This window comes from Dipteris shenzhenensis, chromosome 26, assembly GCF_047967505.1.
Source record: "Dipteris shenzhenensis isolate YYH24624 ecotype China chromosome 26, Dip_SZ_1.0, whole genome shotgun sequence".
Classification (NCBI taxonomy): Eukaryota; Viridiplantae; Streptophyta; class Polypodiopsida; order Gleicheniales; family Dipteridaceae; genus Dipteris; species Dipteris shenzhenensis.
The window spans coordinates 5,277,592-5,287,511 of record NC_141621.1 but is presented as its reverse complement, the minus strand read 5'-3'; the positions used below and the strand labels follow the sequence as shown (position 1 = coordinate 5,287,511).

Here is a 9,920-nt window from a genome sequence, read left to right as displayed (position 1 = left end):
ATGTACTTTTCAAAAATTGGGAAAATAATCATTTTAACAATGTACCCTTAATAGTATATTTTTCAATGTACCCTTTCTCTCTCTCTTTCTCCCTCCTCTCTCTGTCTCCAGTTATCCACACACCCTCACCCTTAATCTTGCATTAATTACTCCTTAAATGAAGTTTGTCAAGATTATCTATATAAGGAACACTTGAATCCCCTATCACCCTTCCCATACCTCTACCTCCTAGCTGGATAGCCTGCCTGTGAGTGTCTCAATCTATTGTTATCTCTCTTCCTCACTTGCCCTCCTCTCTCTCTCTCTCTCTCCCCCCCTCTCTATCTCTGTCTCTCTCTACCCCACACCTCTCTCTCTGTCTCTATCACTGTCTCTCTCTCCCCCACCTCTCTCTCTCTGTCTCTTTCTCTCTCTCTCCTTCTCTCTCTCTTCTCTCTGCCCCCACACCTCTCTCTCGGCCTCTCTCCCCCCCACACCTCTCTCTCTGTCTCTGTGACTCCCTATCTCCCCCACCTCTCTCTCTCTCTCTCTCTCCACCTCTCTCTTTCTCTATATGGTTTACCTCCCTCTTAAGATGGCTAGCCACAACGAAGCAAGGTCCAATGATCTCAATGAAGTGCAGATCTATTTGGACTCACTCTCGTCATTGCTAATGATACGATATGCAAGTGGTGGAACCATTTTGCTGAGTGAGGATGACCCTGGGATAGGGAAGGGAATTCGTGTGATGGCCATCACGTATCAAATGGCCATGTACAAACTAGACAATTGCAAGGTGACTATGCAAATGGATCGGGGAAGGTCTATGTGCTGAATACAGAGGTGTCACGTGATTATGTCTTGGAGAGAGGAAAGGTAGTGCTTGCTCAAGCGACACCCACAATAGATCTCACAAGGAGCCCAGTCAATCTGAAACGAAGAACATGTGAGTTTGATCTGTCATTCCGAGCGAGAGTGATTGCACAAGTCACACCTATAATAGATCTCATGGGTAGCCTAGGCAGCACGATGCCAAGTTCAAGCCAAGTTGAACCATTATTGGGAGGTGAAGGCATGTTACAAATCGAGGATGACAATGATCCAACATTGGCAATGGAGGGCCCTTACGCAGTGGTCAGCATGGTGTTGTACATAAGGTCTACGGGGGGGCATCATCAGCTTCTTCATCAACTCTTGGAGAATTCAACCATAGTGGAAAAGGTGATGGAAGTTCCAACTATGTACAACAGGAACGTCGTGTTCGAGCTGCCCCCCATGCCGAAGGTTGCAACCAATGGACGGAATGGAGCAAAAGTACGACGGCCATTGCTGGACGAAACCATTATCGACATCAATGACATTTCTTGGCACGGTTCGTCGTAGTAGGTGTGTGGGGGGTTTGAGTGCACAAACTCCCTTTGCTCTAGAAAGTCGATCAGCAGATCGCCAAACCGCACGGCATGAACAGGTCAGTAAATTGCACTCGCATTGCACTGAATTTCTTATACAAAATGCTTTCTTGCTCCTGTGCACGTTATAATGTGTCTGTCATTGGGTGCAAGGAAAATGAACAACATCATTCCTGTTGTTGGAATGTCTGCTACTGGCTTTGGAACCTTCGCATGCTTCTATTGCAAACAGTCCCCCATTCTTCAAAAGAAATGCGAATGTTTGGCATACTATGTGATGTCGGGGCCCAAAATGACAAGGCTCTTTATCCATGTGGGCACGCACAAGCATGAGGTGCAAAGAGGCACCTGCAGAGCCCATGTGAAAGAGCTACGGTGTATGGTCGAAGAGATGGTGAAGGACTTTAGTGCAACAGGACGAAGGCACATTCAAATGACGATGGCAAAAAAACTAGTGACGAATGCCCTCATCCGTGACCCAGGCGTCACCCTTACGGACACTGAGTATGTGACAATGCTTGAGGAGCTAGAGCCTCTCGTCCAAAGGAACAGGTACACCATGCTTGATGGCCCTTACAATACCTATTACCCCAAAGTGTGTGTTCTATGCATTCGAATGGACACTCTGGCTCAGGTTCAAGCATATGGTTCGCGGTGCTCGCACCAAAAGTGGGGAAGGCATGGAGTCCAAACTCCTAAAACTGAAGCAAAGATGCACTTATATATTTTTCCATGGGAGCCAATCTATCGATGATGAAAGCAGATGCTTTATCTTTAAGATGTCAATGACAGGGCACACTTCAAGAGTAGATTTGGTGAATCGCATGCGGTGCACTGGTGGTAGAGATCTATGCAACAGCTCGATCTGTTTTGACCACGTTAGGCGCAAATGTGGGTGGACAACCATGGCTGCTCACGTGTATGATCCAAGGTTTGTGCGCTTTCAAAGTAGCTCTTAATCCTTTTCGAACATCACACAGGCAAATTAACATCGTTTTTGAATAATCATTTCATTGTTGAAGCTGGGCAATGGCACAAGACCTTGCATGCATCACCATGAGACGTGTCATAAAGAATCAAGGTATGGAAATGGGGCAATGCACAATAATATACAGCTTGCTTCATGGAATGTGGTAAGCGTGCATTGTTGCCACACGAGAAGTTTTAGACACAGTCCCACATTACAACAATATCATACTAATATTGGACCCGCGCATTGCTGCGGTGAAGATACAAGTTCGCCAAGGTCTGGGGAGTATTCAACATTTTGCCAACTGTCTTCTGCAAAGCCCTGCCAGTGGCCTTCTGCAAAGCCCTACCAGCCGCCTTCTCCAAAGCCTTGCCAACCACCTTCTGCAAATGAAAGCTACTAGCCAGCCACCATCGTTCTTTCTTTGCCCCTCTTCCCCCTCTTGTGTGCCCATGTGGAGGGGGGACTCTTGTCCTTAATAATATAGCTGAGCGCTTGGGGAGAAGCCGCACACAAGAAGTTTTTGACATTTTCCCATGCGGCAAAGATGCCCATTTCCTTCGTTTTTGCCTTGAGTGTCAACATCATGAGATTCTGCAGGGGAGGCGCTGCGCACCTAGGTAGGTGCGGACCGAGGGGGGGCGGCCTTCCCTTGGCCCAACTAGGTGCGGGGGCCCTCATGTGGTTGTCTAATAAAACTTCTTGTGGCACGTCGCCAAGTAGAGAGGTTTTACCAAAAGTAGAAAGTGGAGCCAGGCCAAGCCTCCAAAACCCCTCCTGAGGAGGCGTTTTCTTCCTCCTCCTCCTCCTCCTCCTCCGTTCCTAAACTCTCCTCTTCTTCCTCCTCCTCGTCCTCCGTTCCTCTCCTGCTGCTGTGCGCCATTTTCTGCACAGAGCAGACGCCATGTCTGCCCCCCGCAAGCTCCCCAGCACCTCGCCCGCATCGCCCGCGCCGCGCTCGCGCCGTCACCTTCGACCGATTTCGTGGTGTCCTCCCTTACACCACAGGTGAAGGCACCCACTTCGTCATCCCTGGGCTCCAGAAGCCTTCATCATGGAAATCCGCACTCGCCCTCACCCCATTAGCTCTGTCACCGGCACCAAGGACATCCAGATGGTCAACCTCACCCTCCGATTGCTCTCCCGCCCCGACGTCGACGCCCTCCCCATCATCTTTCAGAACCTCGGCTTGGATTTCGATGAGCGCGTCCTCCCCTCCATCGGTAATGAAGTCTTGAAGGCTGTCGTTGCGCAATTCAATGCAGATGAACTCCTCACGGAACGGCCGCACGTTTCTGCGCTCATTCGCGAGACGTTGATGCAAAGGGCGAAGGATTTCCACATTCTGTTGGACGATGTGGCCATAACCCATTTCCAAGGCGGTAGAGGCCAAGCAGGTAGCGCAGCAAGAGGCGGAGAGGTCCAAGTTTCTGGTGGCCAAGGCGGAGCAGGAGAGGAGGGCTGCTGTCATCCGAGCCGAGGGTGAAAGCGAAGCTGCAAAGCTCATCTCGCAGGCCACTGCCAAAGCAGGTCCTGGCCTCATTCAGCTCTGCAGAATCGAGGCTGCCAGAAAAATTGCAGCCACCTTGTCTCTCAGCAGAAATGTGATGTATCTTCCATCCAGTAATAATCTGCTCTTGGGATTGAATCAGTCGGCCAATAGCTAGTCCTTCGCTCATGCCAACCGCTATCCACATTGAGATAGAATACTGCTTTTGAAGTGTATTTGCCCATGATTCTGCATTGCCCAATCTTTGCACTATTACTACAGAGTAAGATGCCATCTCTATTACTTATCACATCTCCAGCATGAAAGTTACTCTCATCATTACTTGGCCAGCACTAGGACGTTTTTTCAAATTTTGAAATCCTGTGCTTCCACATGGCACAATATACACCCTTAGATTTTTTAAATTCTGAAAGCCCAAAAGCTTTGAAAGCTTTTGAAAAGCTACGTAAAAAGCCAAGGCAAAACCTTTAAATATAGGTGAAACGGACGAACGTAAGCCAAAAACAACGTAGATTGCTTTATGAAGGCTATTGGTTTGTGAAGAGACCCTCACGTATTGGCTTTCGAATGTTCACGCGCCGTCACCATCAGGTTTGCTCCTGCTTATACTGAAGCTTGTATCGAGCCCCTGCCCATGAATCTCCTTCGTTATGCTTTCTGTGTCTTTGAGAGGTTCAACGAAGCTTATGGCTATAGATCGGTCTGCGTTTTTTCAAATTCTGAAATCCTGTGCTTCCACATGGCACAATATACACCCTTAGATTTTTTAAATTCTGAAAGCCCAAAAGCTTTGAAAGCTTTTGAAAAGCTGCGTAAAAAGCCAAGGCAAAACCTTTAAATATAGGTGAAACGAACGAACGTAAGCCAAAAACAACGTAGATTGCTTTATGAAGGTTATTGGTTTGTGAAGAGACCCTCACGTATTGGCTTTCGAATGTTCACGTGCCGTCATTATCAGGTTTGCTCCTGCTTATACTGAAGCTTGTATCGAGCCACTGCCCATGAATCTCCTTCGTTATGCTTTCTGTGTCTTTGAGAGGTTCAACGAAGCTTATGGCTATAGATCGGTCTGTTTAAACTGTTGCCATTGGCCGTTGTAGCAAATCGACGAAACCCAGTGTGACTTCTCGTTCTCCCTCCAGTTTACTCACTACGGTCCCGGCGTGGATATGATCCCCGCCGGACATACGCAATGCTTTGGCTAGGACACGAAAATGGATACCGTGGTTTCTCTGTCTATCGATAACAGCATGCATCGCGCGGTGGATATGAAGCAGTAGCCCATTATCTCGACAATAAAAGGCCAAGCTAGTATTTGCAGTGAAGCCTCCCGTCAAATAATCATGCATGACGATGGGTACTCCCGATTCTCTAGCAAAGATTGCTCTTTTCATCATTTCCTCACACGTACCCGCAGTAGCATTTAGATAATGTCCTTTTATTTCGCCCGTTTCGGCCTAAGCCTTGAAAAGAGCTTCTGCCACAAACAGGAACCGGTCCCTCCAACGCATGAATGGTTGAGAATTTACGTTCTCATCATCCTTCGTAAAATCAAGTCCGCCACGGAGACATTCGTAAACAGCCCTGCCATAGTTTTTAGTAGATAAGCCCAATTTTGGCTTGATTGTACATCCCAGCAAGGGACGACCATATTTGTTCAATTTATCCCTTTCGACTTGGATACCGTGAGGCGGCCCAATAAAAGTCTTGAAATAAGCAGGAGGAATTCTCAGATCCTCCAAACGTAGAGCTCGTGGGGCTTTAAATCCAAATACGTTACCTACAATGGAAGTGAACATATTGGTGACGGAACCCTCTTCAAATAGATCCAAAGGATAAGCGACATATGCGATATATTGATTCTCTTCCCCAGCAACGAGTTCGATTTTGTTGTCTGCTACTATGAGGCAATTGACACTATCACTTCATGTTAGCATTTTGAGATTATCCATGACTTAGCAACACTCCTTGTGGCTTACGTAACATGGACACTTTGAGTTGCTACCATTGGTAGACTACACAATAAAATAGTTTGGAGGTGGATGGGATGCAAACATCAATAATTGTTGCGATCTGATCAAAGTTTGCAAAAGTGTCAATGATAACTATTGCCAACTCATAAGATCATGGACATAGTGAATCATTTTAGATATAATAAGATGTTATTTATACGCACTTTTATATTTCCATAGTCGTAATTTTTTGGAATCTTGCAAAGGCAAAAATTGTAACTACAACTGCTCGAAGATGTGTGAAGATGATTACCTTGATGGTTTGAACATCTTTGATCGTTGGATTGTGTACAGCTTTTGTGCTTGAATTTATCATCTTTAGGAAATTGCACATATGCTAACCAACATATCCAAACATGCAGAACATGAGGAATGCATATTGACTAATCATGATTGTTTTTCAGATTCCAACATTCCAGCAAAGAAATAGGTGACTTCTCGTCGAGCTGTGGACATCACAAAGGATACTCCACGTAAGTAGAATGTACGGTCATTTCAATTCTGAAATGTTTCTACACTGTCTGTTGCTCTGGTCCGCATTAATGCACTACACCTCCAACACTGGAGGTGACTATTCGAAACGGGGGGATGGCACGTTCCCCTATGATATATAATTTTTGGAGAGACATGTGCCGGCTCTCCACCATACATTACGTATGGTTTTTTTTTTTTTAACACCTCATCTTGAGCACGCACACTTCTTCGCACATTCTGTTTCCGCAAGGGAACATTACATTTGCTTGGTTCGACCAACATACTAATCATGTCTGCAACACTTCTGTTTTCGAGATGTTTGCAGCCTCCAAACGAGTGTCTTCTCCTAAAGGTACCCACAACAAAATGTATTTGCTTGATTCAAGTTATTTTATCAATTCTTTCACCTTCTAAAGATAGAGGTTCAGTCCATTTTGTTTTTCCTGTTGCATTTTAGACAAAACCACATGAGTGAAACTGTAGCAAAGTTTCGGATGGTTTTTATTATTAATCCCTGTAGGTGTTTAAACCCAAACATAAGACATCAATTCATGTCACGATGTAGAAATGACCACCGGAAACTCCTTCGAACATGACCATTCGTCAACGATGAGACATCGACCAATATAGGAAAGCCAACCCTTCCACGACCGATGAAGACGCAATGAGACACGTGCTTCGCTACAGCATGCCATCAACAATGCCGGGGTCCCCATCGTGGCATCGACGGCAACTGAAGGACCTCATAACGATGGTCGATGCTTGGGGCCTCCCAGATTTCTTTCCGACATTCACTGCAGACGAGGTCACATATACACGGTGGCAAGAAATTAATGTGATCGAGAGCATCGCAACACATTATAATGCGCAATTCACTTGGAAGGACTGTCCTGTTGAATGCGTGGCACTTTTCCACGCACGCTTCCACATCTTCATGCGCAAGCATTTGCTTTCATCCGACGGTCTGCTTGGCCGAATACAACACCATGTCGTTCGTTATGAGATACAAAACAGGGGCTCCCTACACGCCCATGTCATATTGTGGGTCCACCATGATGACCATCAACGAATTGCAAATGAGATTGCGGCTTACGTCCCCAGGAACGAGGCCTTGGATCCTCGAAACACAAGGCTGCAAGAACTAGTTCTCAAGAAGCAGTTGCACGTATGCAGGAAAGCGTGCTACGTCGGACCGTCACACCACAGTTGCAAGCACGGCTTCCCTTTCGCAACACAGCCAGAATATGAACCCATCCTCAACCCTCTGACACAACGTTGGTTGTATTACCGGCCGGGACATGAGCACCGAAATGTCGTCCCTTACCACCCTTCCATGTTACTGTTGTGGGGTGCACACATGAACATACAGCGGGTGACAAACTCTTCAATCTCTCACTACCTCCTCAAGTATGCGATGAAATCTGAACCAATGGGCAAACTGAACATCCGTTCAGAAGACGCCTCGCGTTTGGGGTTGCAACATCTCGACGAAGTAAAGCTGAAACTCATCGCCGCAAGCCTCCTATCAAAACCAACCTCTCCAACAGAGGCCGCGCTAAACTGCATGCAGATACCAACAATCACAAGGAGCGAGACCGTTCACTATGTCGACTCCTCACCACCATCTCTAAGACAACGCATCATCTCGCGAAACAACAACGTCACCCTGCACCCGATCGACATATACTGCGGGAGACCGAGCGTCATCGAGGATAGCACGTTCTACGATTACCATAGGCAATATGTGATCCGAAAGCCCAAGGAAACGCAACGTGGAACGGTCGGTCTTGACCTCTTAGTCAACAGGATCGCAAAATGTGAGCGAGTAGTCAGATTCACTGACTACCACCCTGGACATCAACCAGAGGGGTACTTCTACAACGTGCTCTTGCGAAAACTCAGCTTCAAGAATGAAACGGAGCTCATATCACCTGCCAACACAGCTGGATCCTACTTTGTCGAATGCCAAATGCGCAGCCTCATATTGAGCAACGAGGACCTCGAAATGTATGTGACCGAATACACGCAAAGGAACTTGCTAGCGACTGACCACACAGACCAGTTGATCAATATGATATTGCAAAAGGTTGCGATCATCCGAGACTGCCCGATGGAAGCGCCTAACATTGACCAGCAAACTGTCGAAGGGCCAACACGCGCGAGGATGTTGGAAAAAATGGCCGAGTTTCGCACCGTCACCAATGCCGCATTGACAGTAGAACAACAAAGAGTCTTCGAAAGCCTAGCTTCAACAAGCTCGGGGCTGCACGTTGTCTGTCGAACACCAGGTAGCGGCAAAAGCTTCTTGATACGGTACTATGTTTCGCATCTGGTAGCGCAAAACAAAACGGCAATGCTTTGTGCATCAACAGGGGAGGCTGCGACGCGGCTGAGCGGGATTGCAACCACTGTACACTACCAATTCAAGATCCCTGTGCGCAGCAGTCAGTACCCACTGAACATCCATGAGACGGATGAGCGACACCTCGCAATCAAGGAAGCCAATGCGATCATCATTGACGAGATGTCCATGCTAACAAGGATGACTTTTGATCTCGTGGTAAGACAAATCGTCAATGTCACTAATGGCACATTGCATGAGCCATTCAGACATAAAATGCTCATAATTTTTTGTGACCTGGCGCAATTACCGCCAGTCTGCAAACACCGCGAGGATCTCTGCGAGCCGTACCACATCACGTCCTCCGCACATTGGGCTCAAGCGAAAATGTACCACATGCAATTCTCGGTGCCACATGCACGAGACATGCTGTTCCTGGCATTCTTGCATACCATAAGACTCAGGACGCCCACAATTGACGAGATTTCCGACTATTTGGGGCAGTGCATTGTCGACAAGGAAGGTGCATGCCACTGCATCGATGCCGAAACAACCATCATTTGCACGCACAGAGTCGATGTCGCTACCTTCAACGATGAGCTTATGGAGAAATTCAACACTCTCGAGATGATTGTGCATGTTCAAATACACAGTAACGCCGCGAGCGAACCAGCTCTCAAAGAATGGTTGGAGGACAAAAGCTTCAATGAGATAGGAAAAACTTGCGTGGGGGCGAAGGCAATGATAACGGAAAACATCGACCTCGCAATAGGTGCCGCAAATGGAGCAATGTGCAAAATCAAGAGCATCAATGCAACTAGCAGGGGAGAAATCAACGGTATCATTGTCGTCGTGGACACAACAGCGACCGTGCTCACATTACGACGCTCGAAGCATCAGCGAAAGGCAATAAATGGAAAATGGTTCCACAAGTCCACATTTCCACTAACCCTAGCATACGCTATCATGGGACACAAATCCCAAGGCGCAACCATATCCAACAAAGCGCTGCTCATATTTCGAGGAGTGTTTGCCCCTGGCCTAGCATACGTGATGTTGTCCAGAGTGACTGAGAGAACGAGGCTGCGCATACTACATTGCCCACATCCAGACATATTCAGACCAATTCCACGAGAGTTCTCACAGCCGACAACACAACCACGCGCATAAAGGTATTCACTACCAGAGATTGAAAAAGGCAGAGACAAGTCATGAATATGTTACG

At 47.1% G+C, this 9,920-nt stretch overlaps 2 pseudogenes; both read left to right on the top strand.

Moving 5' to 3' along the window:
- Positions 1-574: 574 nt before the first annotated feature.
- LOC147884572 (uncharacterized) lies at positions 575-2,347 on the top strand (annotated as a pseudogene).
- A 70-nt stretch (positions 2,348-2,417) lies between these two features.
- On the top strand, positions 2,418-4,025 carry LOC147884571 (prohibitin-3, mitochondrial pseudogene; annotated as a pseudogene).
- Positions 4,026-9,920: the final 5,895 nt, after the last annotated feature.